The 13,914-nt window shown below is 37.4% G+C and overlaps 1 protein-coding gene across 1 annotated transcript in view; it reads left to right on the forward strand.

Moving 5' to 3' along the window:
* FAM107B (family with sequence similarity 107 member B) overlaps positions 1 to 13,914 on the forward strand; it is a 257,966-nt gene that overhangs the window by 143,688 nt on the left and 100,364 nt on the right. The window lies entirely within an intron of this gene.

A 13,914-nucleotide genomic window follows, 5' to 3' on the forward strand; every position in this document is an offset into this window, starting at 1 on the left:
TAAAGACCTTTCCTGTGTGTCAAACAAGAAGAAAGATTTCTGCATTTTGTAAACACAGCCAATCATACCAGTGCCCACATTTGTACAGCATCCTTTCAGTGCTTTCACAATCATTTTATCAAATTTGTCATTAAAATATCTTGACCGATATAACTTTTACTTTACAAATAAAGTAACTGAGTCACTTGTTAGGGTCACATAGCAAATGGAAAGCAAAACCGAGATGACAACCTTACATTTTCTGGCTTCTAGCACAGAGGAAAATATCGGCCACATTTGCAATATTTATGTCTGCTAATGCACTAGTATATGGTGCTGAGGGGCCTTAGCAGTAGCAGGCAGCATAAGTGGGAGAGGTCATGAGGTTCCAAGTTAGGCAAGCTGGCTGTGGGTCCCAGATCAAGCTCTGGCTTGTTGTTTGGGAAATTTTCTTAGCTATGAAATAGGATAACAAGACCTAGCTCATCACCTAAGGGTGGGGATTAATACAATGCAAAATATAGAATGCACAATGCCAAGTACACAGTAAAGGATTAAATAAAAATTAAGTGAGAAGAATGCCTGAAACATAGTAAGCATTCAACAAATGTTAGCCATCATCGTTACCATTGCTGTGTTATTGCTGCAGATTCCCAAATATGCTGGCCTTCACAGCTCTGCCATCTTACTGCAATAACAGGATCCAGGAGACAGAGGGAGAGAGAATAAGAAGTCACAGAGGGAGGGGAAGTATCCTTCCTCCTTACACTTGATCTCTCCTCCTTGTTACTGGCACCGTTAGGTCATTTCCAAATAAGTAATATCACAATAGCTTTAAAAAAACCCATCAGTGAACAGCCATTTTCTTCTGTCTTTGCCCGAAGTGACTTTAAATCGCCCTCTGGAATGATCTCCTGGCTGCCTGCAGTGGCTGCTGAGGCTCTGTTACCCAAGGGTCAGTCACTTGAACTGGCCTAACCTGCCTTTGCATCAGTTTGTGTAACCCAAGGATAGTGCCCAACGCAGCAACTTGTATTTTCCCAAACCAATATTGGCTCGAATTATTCAGAAGTTTCATGTGGCAGGGGACCCCAAGCTCCCAACATGTGTTTTATCTGTTTATCAAAATTGGTAGTTATTATATATAATATATAAAGTATGCATAATACAATTGGGGCCACTAGAAAGTTTCAACTTGGTTTTTTATCTGCCTAAGAAAAACTACAGTGCGTAGGACTTTGTTGATGATCAATTATATGATTTAAGCAAACACATTTGGTTAAAGCACATTTTCCCCTTCTGCTAAAGCTTCTGGTAAGGAAAGCAGTCTTTTCATTTGTGAGGCAAAAGAACATTCACCTTGTAGGACATAATGGAATCAGCATACTAGTAAATCCTATTATTCTAAACCCACTTGGAAGTGGAAGCAAATTATGCTACGTATAGGGTGAAATGATTGCAATTGGATCATAAGTCCTTTAAAGCAAGTTTTCTATTTAAAAAACAAAGAATGGGGAAAATGTCAGAACTAGGTATTTTCTTTGGAGGAAAAGGATACACCAACAGATTTTGGATTATTTTGTCGCCTCTGGCCCAGGGATCACTAACTGTGTGGCCATGGGCAGTTTGACGACTTTGCTGATTGGAGCCTCAGTCTCCCTACCATTATTTCTAAGGCCCTTCTAGCTCTAAATAAATCCACTTTTCACCGCCACTCACAATTCGATGCAAAAAAGACTTTCTTAAGTGTCATTGAATCAACATTTTACTGATGACTTTTCGGTTTTCCATTTGCTTTTGTTTAGTTGATATGGCACCCATTTGAAGTGTGTGAGGGTGCATCATCATGAAGCAAAATTACTTTGCCGTGTCTTCTGGCCCATTCTGGTCATTTCACGATCAAAGTGTGGTTCAAATTGATTATTTGTTGTTGATAGCGATCAGTATTATGCATACTAATTGTATTATGCATACTAAAATTCTATAGTGCTAGCTAGCTAGCATTTATGCAAGGTACTATCCTAGGAAGTCCAGCAAGCAAAAAGAAAACTTGGAGGAAAGCACTCTCTTATTATCTAGTATCTGCCACCCAGCCAGGTTATATCAGGCTCGTGTGAGAGCTCTATTGGCAGAAGTTGGTTAGTCCAAGAAAACTAAAGCAGATGAGAATCTCCCTTGAGAGATGTGGATCCAAAGAGAGTTTGCCTAGGATACACTAAAGTGAGCAATGGAGGCAAATGAAAAAGACAATTGATTACTTCCTATCATTCTGGAGAAACCATTCACTCATGCACACATTCATTTAACCAACATTTATTGAGAAGCAGTATAGTATATGGTTCAGGATCTGGAGTTAGATGCCCTGGGTTCAAATCCAAGTTTCACCACTTCTGTGCTTTGTGGCCTTGATCATGATACTTAATTTTTGTTTCCTCATCTGTAGTTTTTATCTCAAAGACTTGTTGTGTGGGTTAAATGAATTACTATATGGAAAACACTGATAACAGTGCCTGGCACATAGAAGTCATTCAGTAAGTGTTGTGTGGTCACCACGCCACACTCTATGTTCGATACAAATAGGAACTCAGAGATGTCACTCTGGACAAAATAACAATAATCATAACAACTGCTTTCTTGTTATCTTTGCAAACAGTTCTTTGGAAAACAAGATTGCCTAGGCTCAGTCTAAAGGTTATTTTGCCCTGTTTTAACATTCCAAAGATTTGAGTGTCATCCACAGAGAGGTTATATTTGAATTTAGATAAATTTTCTGTGGAAAGAATATAAAGAGAAAAGAGCATGATGTTTCTAGTATGATTGGAAACTTTTGACAAGTCCTCCCATTTCTAACAATATGGAGGACTTTATAACCTGGAAGCCATTCAGTTTGAAAATAAATTAATAAAAATATATAAATATGCTACGTAAAAATTAACAAAGATTTTTATAAATGCACAGCTAATTGTTAAAGAAATAATGAAAATCCCTAGGGGCCAAAACCAAATTGACAACTAAAAACCAACTAGTAATCTCATAACTTGGGACTGTGGCAGAAGGTCTTGAAAATCTCAGGGCTTAGGTTTGATACCTATATGGGTTGGGGAATATTCTAGCTTTTTTTTTTTCCTGTGTAACAGTACCCAAACGTGAAACAACATAGATTTGTTATCTCACAGTTTCTGCGGCTCAAGAGTGTGAACATGGCACAGAGTCTCCAATAAAATGTCTCCATTGAAGAAGCCACACTTATTTACAAAATTAAATTATATATGGTCTTAAGATTGAGAGCTTCAATTTTTTTTCTGGTTTTTGGCCAAAGGCTTCCCTCAGTGCCAGGTGAGCTTTCTAAAAATGGTAGCCTTAGTAGGGAGCTTTCTTCTTCACAGGAAGTGAGGGCTCCAGCAGAATGGGTACTAGAATCTTATATAAAATAATTATGTATAGGCCATCATCCTTGCAATGGTCTGTTGGTTAGAAGAGGTCACATGTCCTGCCCACACTAGAGAGGAGATCACACAAGGGCATGAATACTTCAAGACAGAGATCATGGGAACCACCCCAAGAATCTGACTGCCACAGGGAAAGGCCTGGGCCCTATGAGAGGTGTTGTAAAAAAAAAAATCTCTCATGAAAATTCATGGTCAGAGTCTATCTATGATGCATGGGTTTGAGATTCAAGCTTGTTGCAGAGTCCTGTCACTCTCCAAGTTGAAAAATGAACATACAAAACGTCCTGGGTCAGTTAATTCTCAGAGTACCTGGCAAACACAAATGGAAAACCTCTTTGGGAGGATGTGTCCACAATCCTTTGAAAGGATACCCACAGATAAAGCTCCGTTGAAGATAAAGATCATATTTCAGATTATGAAACCTTTGAGGAGCAACTTCATTATGAGTTAGAGGCAGCAGTCTCAAGAAGCAAGATTAGATCTCCAAGAACGTAATAGAAAATGACATGTGTTAGGGGCTGAACTGTGTCCCCTCCAAATTCATATGTTGAAGCCCTAACCCTCAGCACCTCAAAATGTGAGACATTTGGATTTAGGGCCTGTAAAAAGGTGATTAAGTTAAAATTAGGCCTTTATGGTAATCCAATCTGACTGTTCCCTTATTAGAAGGTAAGACTAAGAATCAGACACACACAGAGGGAAGACCATGTGAGACACAAGAAGACAGCCATCTTCAGACTAACCCAGGGGTGGGCAAACTTTCTGACTCGAGGGCCACAATGGGTTCTTAAACTGGACCGGAGGGCCGGAACAAAAGCATGGATGGAGTGTTTGTGTGAACTAATATAAATTCAAAGTAAACATCATTACATAAAAGGGTACGGTCTTTTTTTTTTTTAGTTTTATTCATTTCAAACGGGCCGGATCCGGCCCGCAGGCCGTAGTTTGGCCACGGCTGGACTAAGGAGAGAGGTCACAGAGAATCCAACTCTGTCAGCATCTTGATTTTGGATGTCTGGCCTCCAGAGCTGTGAGAAAGTAAATTTCTGCTGTTTAAGCTACCCAGACTGTGATATTTTATTATGGCAGCCCTAACAAACTAATACAATATGGGAAAGGCTAAAAAAATAAGAATGTTGCCCTGGCTAGTATGGCTCAGTTGATTGTGCATCATCCTAGGCACCAAAAGGTCGCTGGTTCGATTCCCGGACAGGGCACATGCCAGGTTGTGGATCTGGTTCCCACAACCGATCAGTGTTTCTCTCTCACATTGATGTTCTCTCTCTCCCTCTTTCCCCCTACCTTTCTCTGTCTCTAAAAATCAATAAAAACATATATTTTAAAAAGTGTAATACAATAATAAGACATTTTTAAAATTATAGTGTTAAAATGATAAAGAACATAAACAAATAAATAAAAACAAAAGAATTAGACATGCTATCTTAAAAGCATTTCTCAATGACATAAAGAAAATCCATCCTAGTTACTTTATAGTGCTAAGGGACCACTGCAATGGCTCACACTCCTTTACTTATGGGCGTGTGAGCTGAGACTCAGTCATTACAACTCATTTAATCTTTTCTCTAGATTTTTTTTAAAGTGGCACAAATTATGACCAGAAATGTTTTAAATTTCTTGTGGGAAGTACAACAACTATAAGTTTTATCCTGCAAATCAAATGTCTATTGAATCAATATTTTCTCTGGTCCCTTTGTGAATAAAATTTGTTAGCTTTTAGGTTGGAAAATTATATTCCTGACATTTGGGGGCTAATAAAAAATGAATCTACACTCATTCATTTGCTCAATAAATATTTGTTAGACCCCTATTATGTATTATTTAATATACTTTGTTTAATGAAAGGTAATTTAGTAATTTGTGGATTAGGGATTATCTGGTCTTTTCAAGCTTTCAAGCATCAATAAATTAACTTATTTAATGAATTTAATTTAATTAATTTTTGAATGAAGCAATGAAGTAATTTAATTCAACCATGAGATCCTAATGTTTTTATTCCAAGGCACAGAGAGATCCTGAGGTGTTTTCTGAAGTATCAGATTGATTAAGATTTGCTCAGGATAGTTTTAGCATCATTTATATCTTCTTTGCATTATTATTTGAAAACCAGGAGTCCATGTGTAGGATATGTACAGATTTTCTTAAAGTATTTTGTGAAGGTTCTTTCTATTTGTCAATTTCACAATGAAAGACCTATGTAAATTAGCCATGCTCTCTTGAAGGAGGCCTTCATTCAATGAGATGCTTTTGACTAGCTGTATGATTTTATGTAGGTTGTTTATTCCTGTATGGGCCTCCAGCTAATCTATGAACCACTCTCCTCTCTGGCACTTCTTGCCCTGGACCTTCTCTTCTCTGTCATCTGCTGGTCAGCCTCTCAATTCTTCTGCCATGTCCTGTGTTTCTGGTTCCTTGTCTCAGACCTTACTTCTCTCTCTTGGTCCTTCTTCACTCTCATCCTTTCCCTAAGAAAAAGTTACCCTTGGATTTCCTTTATGTAATAAATTTCGTATGCAGATTTCTAAATCCTATGGGAGAAGATTCTGATTCTGTTAGAAGCTTGCACTTTTACTGACACATGACCTTATACTGGTAGTCCTGCAAGGATCAGAGCTTAGAAGTGCCCTGCACTGGGCTTCATGCTATGCTCTCACCATATTGAAATGCTTAGTTAGTTTTTCTAACAAGGGGTCACACATTTTCATTTTGCTTTGGACCCCACAAGCTATGTAGCCAGTTCTGAATTAAGGAGGTTGCATAATTCACTAGGAAAAAGGAACAATCGGGACTATTTATGATGTCATTGGAGTAGGGGACTGGGAGATTAGAGAAGGAGGGAAGATGGGATCGCCTTTCAGCAGTGCTTTCTTTTCCCTGGGAATTTCATTAAAGTGCAGGGCCATGGTTAAAGGGAGTGGTGGTAGTCTTCTTATAAATCAATCAGGGATTATGTGATCATAGTCAATTTTGACCTAATCTTGGGGAATCCCTACCATAACCTAGAAAGGGAATCTATCTCTAAAAATAGATTGATTCTAAAAATCCTGCCATGAAATTTGTATATCTCTTTCATCTGAACAGGTAACCTAATGTAAAAGGCAAGTTTATCACAGAAAAGCTATGAGCGAACACTTAGAAGTGGCAGTAAGGTACTTTTAATTGATATTGGATATAAGATGTTATGGTAGTGGTTCAGGAAAGAACTCCTGGAAGAGGAAACTTGGAAGAGAATGGTTGAAGAGATGCTAGGATGGTTTTCAGGCAGAGCTTTGGGAAGAACATTGAGATTCATATGTGAGAAGGAAACAAATGAAAACATGCAAGATAATTGTAAACTGTCCTGGAAAAAAATTTATACATTTTTTTCTACATTTATGATAGAAACAGAGGCTTGGTTGAGATTGCAAATACATGCCTTTTTGTTTGCTTTGTGTTCATTGTTTTGTTGGCTCTCAATAAATGTAAAATACTAATAAAAGTCCATTAGGTAAACCATTTCAAACAGACTAGATCCCATCATAATTCATAATTCAAATAGTATTTGAAAATCCTTTGCTGAAGTTCTTTCAATACACAGAATTAACCTCTCTTAAAGAGAGTTTATTTCAAAACACGATTTCGAAAATGAGAGCTGAGTAAAATATTTATGTAAAATTCAGCTCTGCACAGGTGTATCATTTTGTCTCTTATTTGTTGAGAATCTTTGGGAGCAGTGGGCATTTCTAGGCCATCATAAGTTTTGCTAATACTGGTAATTGCTATTATCAATCATGAAATTCAGACATTTTTCTGCAAGCCTATTTCCATTGTGTCTTTTAACCCTGAGGGAGAAGTGATGGTATATTGAACTCAACAAATTTTAACATTGTGTATGGGGCATAAAGTACTTACTTTAATACAATAAAAACTGCTGAAGTGAGCAAGAGAAGCACATTTTATGTGTTTTCTTTAAAGTCTTGATTATTGCACTGAGCTTGGTATGGAGGACAGGAAATTCTGCAGCCAAGGAAACCTCTGTCCATACACAGCATCATGTGGAAGGAGTTAAAGCTCCATCAGAGAGCTTTACCATGATATGTGTTGTTCATTTACTATGTAACCTCAGGAACATACATATTTTTTCATTTTCTTAGATTGAAAGATTGTTCACACTTTTGTGACTTTTGTGTTTTTAGCGTTAATACTTGATTTTTAAAAGTCATAATTTTGCTTAATTTATAAATCTTATTTTTGCTATATAGTGCCAATACCTTTCTAAAAACCACTTTAAAAGCTCTTTGATTAATCTTTGGTCCCATTTAAAACCTAAACTCCTTTAAACATTTTAAATATATTTATACATATGCAGTTTATATAGTTATCTTAATTTCCAAGTTCTTCAATTATCTAACACCAAAACTTACTTAATATGAATCTACTATATATAATATGATAATGTATGTCATACATATCGACTTAAATATAATGTTAAATGCTCCTAAATTTTTCAGTACTGTTTACAAACTATGTTTTACTTTGTCAACTTAATAATCATGAGTCTAGCTCTAGCAGGCTTTAACATCACCCCCTGCATCAAAAGGTCACCAGTTCAATTCGAGATCAGGGCACATACATGGGTTGTAGATTGATTCCTGATCAGGGCGTGTACAGGAGGCAACAAATTTATGTTTCTTTCTCACATCGATGTTTCTCTGTCTCTCTCTCTCCTTTCCTCTCTCTAAAAGCAATGAAAAAAACATATCCTTGGGTGAGGATTTAAAAAATAATCATAATAATCATGAGTCTAAATCAGTTTTTCATGCCAATTATTAATTTAGACAATACAGACATTTCAAATACAAGGCACACACAATGTATGTAACACAAAAATATGAATACTATAAAATGCATTTACTTAATCATCTTATACTTAGTTCTAAGCTAGCCTGGAGTTAAACATACTCACAAAGGAAACAATTACAGTATCCCACTTTAATTTCATTTTTATCTCCAAGTATTTTGGGAAATACTGTTTCAAGGAAGTGGGATTTCCATTCAATGAGACTGAGTTGCACATAAATTAGAGAGACTGGCCTAGGTGTGAAATGATGAGCTACAGACATCCAGCATAATTTTTTTCACCAATGGACTACATTATTGAACCTTTAAAAAATTATATAAAACAAAAATACCCATTTTAAGATAAAAAGTTCAATGGCATTTAGTACATTCACAATGTTGTGCAGTCACCCCCTTTATTTATTTGTAAAATATTTTCATCACTCCAAAATAAAGCTCTGTACCCACTGAGCAGTTACTCATTAATCACTATCCCCAACCCTAGGTATTCACCAATCTACTTTTTATTTTTATGGATTTACCTATTCTAGATATACCATATAAATGGAAACATAAAATAAGTAAACTTTTATATCTGGCTTCTTTCTCTCAACATAATATTTTTAAGGTTCATCCATTTTATAGCATGTATTAACATTCCTTTTTATGGCTGAATAACATTTCATTGTATGGATATACCACATTCATCCATTAATGGACATTTGGGATTTCTAACTTTTGAATATTATGAATAATGCTCCTATGAACATGCCTGTGCACAAATTTGTGTGTTTCCAGTTCTTTGGAATATATGCTTGGGAGTGGAATTGCTGAGTTATGTGGTAATTTTAAGGTTCAGCTTTTTGAGGAACTAACAAACTGTTTTCCACAGTACCTTACCATTTTATATCCTCTTTCACAATGTATGAGGGTTTCAATTTCTGTACATCCTCACTGACACTTATTTTTTTCCATTAAAAATATTATAGCCATTCTAGTCGGGTGTGAAGTGGTTATCTCATTGTGCTTTTGATTTGCATTTCCCTAATGACTAATGATGTTTGAGACTTCTTAATTAATGCATTATGCCAACAGGGGACTCCAAGTTGATGTCTGATGCCTAGGTCCCCTGAATTCATGCTTATTTTTTATAATTACTCTCAATTGTGACCTCTGATTAGAACATTATATCACATGACCTTCCCTCCAAACCCCAATTTCATTCTCCCTCTTTGCTCCATAACCTCATTGGATTTAACCAATGTGTTAAATGTTTGTTTCTGCTTTGAATTCTTTTTCTATTCTTTCTGTCTCACGGAGCAGCTACTTTAAACAGATATTTGGATGACTTCTTTAGATTCTGCATGTGTCTCCTTTCTGTTTATTGGCATGGTCAGTTTCTAAAGCCATTCTAATTATAATATTCTAAATATATTAATTTAAGCATATTGGAAAGTAGGAAATTTTAGACTGTGAGACAAGTGTGTTTTGATAGAATGAGATTACAATACTTTAAGAATTAATAACCATTCATTTTAGAAATTTTCCTTTTTAATCGTATGACCACAATTTAGACTATGTTGTTCAAGCAATGGCAATTTACCTAAATTGCCCTGGTGGTAATTGATGCCTGAGAGGAAATAGGCCCGCCAGTGCCTGCCTTGTAAATGTCCTTTCTCAAACCTACCTTAAGGCCATGGTCACATCTAATTAGGAGCATCCTGTGGGAGGAGAAATATTGATGAGAACAGGGATCATAGCCAGGAGGTGCGGAAGAAAATCTGGATAATAAATGAGGATTTGTAATGTGATGGCCAAAAGATGGAGTGAGGTACGAACGGCTTACATGAGGGCAGATCAGAAACACATTCAGAGGCTGTTGAGTATGTCCACTGAGTATGTCCTCAGTGGTATTTTTTGCATGGCTCAAGAGCTGTGCTGACATACATGGAGACTTATAAGACGCCTAAAGCTATAAAACGATTCATATCAAATGCCACAATCTGTTTCCATGAAAACTAGTTCCTATGATAACTGTGACTCCAAATGAAAAACCAAAAAGCAGAATTGGTAGGGTAGAATATGCTCTTTTGCATCAAAATGCCAAAATCTCTAGCTCTTGGACACTTGTATGGGACAATGGAAAATTCTAAATTGTCATTCAAATATAAAACAGCATTGTTTTTGATTGTTCCTCTAATGAATTGTATATTAGAGACAGAAGAGACAGGGAGGGGGAGGGGGATCTCAGTTCATTCCTGTTACAAGAAGGTTCTTGTGTAAACCCAAGGCCAGTCAGGGACTGGCAGTGGCCAGCAGTGGCCAGCCCTCAGAAAACTAAGTACAATCATCACCATAACAAGAGATGGCTTCTCTCTTCTGCTTTGTCAACTTCAAAACAACCACTGTCTTAAAAGAGTTCCAAATGTACTTTGGAGGGACCCAGAATCCCCGTCTCCCTTTGGCCCTAATGAGGGAGGAGCATGTGCTTGGCTTTGATGTACAGCTGTAGGTTTTCTAATGAGTAGGCAAGAGATCAGATTCCATTAGGACGTTTCCTTTTAAGCCTTGATTATTCAGCAGCCCTGTTGAAATTAGCTGTTCATTTATCCATGAGCAGCTGCATGCAGGGTTGGACGATTTTGCTTGTTGTATCAAACTGAGTGGGTCTGGCTAAAGCACTCCTGAATACTTATTTAAATCAATCATTTCTCTGTGCCAATTTCTTTTTATTCTAAGCAGTAGCACTAGTTCTAAAACTACTCAAATTTCACCATAAAAATGACCAAGAAATGTGGATTGTAAACCACAGCTCAGTTCTAATATGAGGCAAATTCTTTCTGTCCCTTATTCCTATTTCTCTTCCATGCGACATTAATGCCTATTTTGGCACATCATGTCACAGCTGCAAAGCAGGGATGGTCCCTCCTGTTTGCCTGTTCTTATAAACTCCCTGTAGGGCTGCCAGAAGAATCACATTTATGACTGTCAGACCCTGGCTGGAGGCTGGAACAATTACAGATTAGGGGCCAGCTCTGCACACTGTTTTGGGAAGGTGTGGAGTGACTAGATGAGGGTCAAAGAAGGAGTGATGAAGGATGACCCTGAGAAAGGGCAGAGATTTAATGCCAAGTTGAAAAATTGGCAGGGCTGGAAGGGATATTCTCTCTCTCTCTCTCTCTCTAATGACATTCTAACCAATATAATTATTGTAATGCATCTGGTGGTTGGTGGGCCACCAGAAGTACAAGTGTTTCTTCCTCCTGAATACTTACTGATCAAGATAAATAAACTTTGTTATGAATGTGTCTTGGTTTATAAGACTTCTTTATTATTGACTTAATAGTTCCACTGCCTACATGCTCCCTGCGTTTGTCAGCTGCTGGAGTTATTATACCACATTTGTCATAAGTGCAGTTTGTGGTGCCCAAATATGGAAAGCTACTCAAGGACCTTCAAGCTCCTTGGAAAAACTGATTCCAAAGTTCTTTTTACTTTGAGATAAAGAGGTCTAAACAAAACTGTGGCCCCTGGGGAACTGGCTCTGCCATTTCTCCTCCAGCCTTTTCAATACTTTCCACACTTCTCACATCTTCTGGGGAATTTCATGGTTTTATTTATTATTCGTATGACCATTAGATTGTTTACATTGTTAATAAGTCTCTTTCAGAGTTTCCAGCGGTTTTTAAATGGTCCTCCACGTGTTTTCTGAACTTACCTGCTTCTACATTGTTTTATGTTTGCTAGGAACCGTTTGGGGGCATGTACCATGGAAGCTGATGACGTGGACAACAGACATTTTACAATGCTCCGTTGTTCAGAAACATGCCTTGTAATTGATGTTGGCAAGTTCATTAAAACGCAGGGTCCTCAGCAGTGTTCATATTGAGAAAGATGAATTTGACATCTTTGTTAAACAATAAGAAAATTAAGGAAAATGGATGGTTTATAGGCATTTAAAATGCAAAGTCCAACTGTGAGATATTTAGCTTGAAGTCTGAACTCATCGTCATTCTCCATATATATTTGTGTGCATTTCTGCCCATCTCCATCTTTGTGCTGTTTACTTTCCTTAGAAAGTCTGTGCCTTTTCTGTAGATGTCCTTTTATTTTTTTAAAAAATTTTATTTTTTAAAAAATATATTCTTATTGATTTCAGAGAGTAAGGGAGAGGGAGAGAGAAATAGAAACACCAATGATGAGAGGGAATCATTGATCAGCTGCCTTATGCATGCTCCACACTGGGAAATGGGGATTGAGCCCACAACCTGGGCATGTGCCCTGACTGGGAACCAAACCATGACCTACTGGTTCATAGGTCTACACTCAACCAGCCGGGCATAGATGTCCTTTTAACAGATCTCCATTTAGCACCTCCTGGATTAACTGTCACTCTAAATCAGTGGTTCTCAACCTTCCTAATGCTGCGATCCTTTAATACAGATCTTCATGTTGTGGTGACCCCCAATTTCATTGTTACAAATTGAACGTAATTAAAGCATAGTGATTAATCACAAAAACAATATGTAATTATATATGTGTTTTCTGATGGTCTTAGGCGACCCCTGTGAAAGGGTCGTTCGACCCCTAAAGGGGTCGCGACCCACAGGTTGAGAACGCTGCAAATCCTCCCTGTGAGATGCACAGTGAGTCCCAGGATATGCTAGCTAGACCCTTGCAGCTGATGGCTGCACACTTTTGCTTTTACTGATTGAGTTGTTTGATAACTGAAAAGAAAATGTTTGCTTCAGACTTGTTTGCATCAATTGTTATTGTAATAATGTAATTAAACCTTAAATGAATCAACAATTTATGAGAGCCAAAATAAAGTCATTACTATAAAAATCAAATCAAATGCTTGGAAAAGGATGAAGATGGGTTGCTTAAGACAAATGCTATCGAATCAGGTGTGGGTAAGAGAATCATTTAAAGCAAATACAGTACTAAAAATCAAGAAGGATTCTCTATCAGATTGCTTTACAATCCCCTCCACATTCTGGCTCCCATTTAAAGAAAAGCACTGGAAATTGTGTAGTTAATGCATTATGGGTGTCTTTTTTGTGGCAAAGAAAACAAGGGAACTCCAAGTAGAAGGCTTATGTTTAAAAGAAAACCTTGACCCTACAATCAAGTAACCTGGCGAACAAATGCCCTGTACATGTTACTGTTTAAATTAAGTGTTTAAGGCATCCGTTATTTTTATATACTTTATCGTTCTGATTAACTGCCCATCTATCTGAACCAACAGCCGATAAAGGGCTTTTGAGTGTACAGACCCTTTAACATACTTATTAGGGGCAGACTCCTCTGGGAAGCTTTCTCTGACGCGCCTCTCCAGTCTGGGTTAAGAATCCCTTATCCTCGCTCCTGGCTGTTTGTCCATCACAACATTTTATGGGACCATAACTGGTTACTTTGTTGTCTGTCTCTTCCACTGCCCTGTTCCCTTGCAGAGGGCAGTGAACTCTATTAATATCCATATTCTTAGGGTCCTAAAATACTGCCTGGCCCCGGCATGGATGTATAAATGCTTGTTGAATCAATGTTGAAAGACAGACTTCATTAAAGTGTTGATAGAATAATTAAGATTAAAAATAGTACTAGGTATATTACTTTATGGAAAGACTGTGGAAAAACTTTCTTGGTATAG

Source organism: Myotis yumanensis, unplaced genomic scaffold (genome assembly GCF_028538775.1).
Source record: "Myotis yumanensis isolate MYYU_CA2020_CCGP unplaced genomic scaffold, mMyoYum1.0.hap1 SCAF_1, whole genome shotgun sequence".
In the NCBI taxonomy this organism is placed as follows: domain Eukaryota; kingdom Metazoa; phylum Chordata; class Mammalia; order Chiroptera; family Vespertilionidae; genus Myotis; species Myotis yumanensis.